General features: G+C 43.7%; 1 protein-coding gene across 9 annotated transcripts in view; it reads right to left on the reverse strand.

Annotated features, from left to right (window-relative positions):
• Window positions 1–2,204, reverse strand: part of AUTS2 (activator of transcription and developmental regulator AUTS2) — a 1,215,639-nt gene that overhangs the window by 1,001,482 nt on the left and 211,953 nt on the right. The window lies entirely within an intron of this gene.

A 2,204-nucleotide genomic window follows, 5' to 3' on the forward strand; every position in this document is an offset into this window, starting at 1 on the left:
CATAAAGTCCATGAAATGCAGCAGCAATTAGCCTCGTGGGACAAGAAACTAAGTCTTAGGGAGAACAGTCTCCTTTGAAAAATACAGGTCCTATACACCCCAAGATTGGCTCATACTTTAGTCACAATAAAGCTAGTTATAATAAAACTCTCTGAAGATGCCAATTTCTGGGAAACTTCCTCCTTACGCCTGCTGCCCACTGTGTGCACCATGAACCAGGCAACTAACAGCTTACACAAGCAGCCCAGCGTATCTGTCAGTTCACAGGAATCCAGCTTTTTCCTTTAGGAACAATTAAGCCACAGCATCAGGGGGAAGATACAAATTGACAGAGTGCCTAGAATTTCCTGAAGAAACATTTAAAGAACCGCTGAAGATGGAAGGCAGTCTGCTGTGTCTCTGCAGCACGTAATCATGCCTTCTTATTACAGTCAGGGCAACTGAACTTGGAGAGCACTTCTCTGGCTCATCTCCCCACGTCAGCTGTGGAAAGCGGAGGAAAGGGTGAGAAGGCAGCAACACCGCCAAGGAAAGTTTCCTTGATTTGGATCAAATTTTTTATTTCTACTTAAAAAGGAAAACCCATCATTATTACTTGGATTTATTTGATGTGGTGCCTTAGTCCTTTCCTTTCAAAAGTCATTTCTATTAAAAGTGCCCTTGCTGGGTCCCCCATACCATTTTTCCTTAGAATCAAGCTCTGGGCTTCTGTCCTTGGAAAGATCTGCCTCTGCTGGCAGATCTGTTGTCCCCCCCAAAAAAAAACAAAAAACCAAGAAGAGGGACACATTTCCCCTACTCAGCAAAATTCAGAATCTCCTTACTAAACACAATCAAATCTTACACGGCACTGAAGTGATAACCCCCAAGCAGAGAGCCCATGAGACGATAAATATCTTATAAACACAAAGGTCACAGGCCCAGGTGTTTACGAGCCCCGAAGATGTTTATGGCTATCCACTTGGTTAGAAATCTGCTTTCAACCTGACTCTCTCTTCTTTATTGCCAGCTACATTATTATTATTCTCCAATTATTTTTGGAAAATCCAAAGCAAAGAGGACTATAAAGAAGCTTTATGAGACTGTTGAGCCAAATCAGTATGCCAGAAACAAATCAATGCTTCGGAGAGTTCTGAATACAATTATAGGCAAACAATAGTCCAATGTGTCTGGTAATCTCCCTCCAAACCATTATTGCATAGATTAAAAGATTACAGATATCCCTCTTTGCTTCTCAAAATTAATAGTGATATAAAGCACATTTAATAAACCCAAACTGCCACAGCCCTAAGTTGGATTATGGGTCTGGTTCTTCATAAACTGACATGTACATGCAGACTCAGTTTAATAATATACAATCTCGGGTCAATCAAAATCTACCCTCGCCAGCCTTCTATTTATTATCACTTTTGCCACAACCCGGACCCAATCAGATACTGTCCTAAAACTCTCTTGGCTGGCAGCTGCACAAAAATCTGCACAGCGTCAGCATAACAAGTGACAGGCCTCCCCATCAATTACAACTCTGAGGGAAAGACAGCTTCGGCGGGGACATAACCCCACAGTCACACACCACCTTCTCTTCTGACGGACCTTCAGATCAGAAAGGAAGCTGTCATCAATGGAGAAAAGGAACCCAGCTCCTCATTAGCCAGGGTTTTCTTTTTGTTTCTGTTCCCTTTTTTTTTTTTTTTCAACATACATCAAGGAATAATCATGGGCCAACTCAACTCTGACAGCTCCTTATGTAAATGGCATTTAAATGCAGGCAAACAGCTCACAAACAAAGAAGCTACAGCTAGGCTGGTGCTCACAGACCCACTCAGACTAGTGTCCATGCTGTGGGTCTCTCTGGGTTTTAATCTTCTGCCAAATGACCAGAAGCATCACCATGAACACAAAGATGTTATTATGGGGCTGTGCAGAGGGTGGAGACAGGCTGTGTGCATCCTGTTGGGGTCCAGAGGCAGGTTTTCCTACAGCAATGGAGTGGAACTACCTCTGGGACCACCCACATCCCAAGGCAGGACTCACCCCTTCCACTAAAGGCAGCCCGTGGCTTTAATAGCATAACACCACTTCTTACCAGGCTCTCCGTCCTTTAGCGGCACTTAATCCAAATTCTAAGCTCTCTCAGTTGTGATTCAAGGCCCACTTTCCCCCCAAAGTCCACCTCCCTCACCAACCCACAAGAACTTACTCAC

This window comes from Bos indicus, chromosome 25 (assembly GCF_029378745.1).
Source record: "Bos indicus isolate NIAB-ARS_2022 breed Sahiwal x Tharparkar chromosome 25, NIAB-ARS_B.indTharparkar_mat_pri_1.0, whole genome shotgun sequence".
In the NCBI taxonomy this organism is placed as follows: Eukaryota; Metazoa; Chordata; class Mammalia; order Artiodactyla; family Bovidae; genus Bos; species Bos indicus.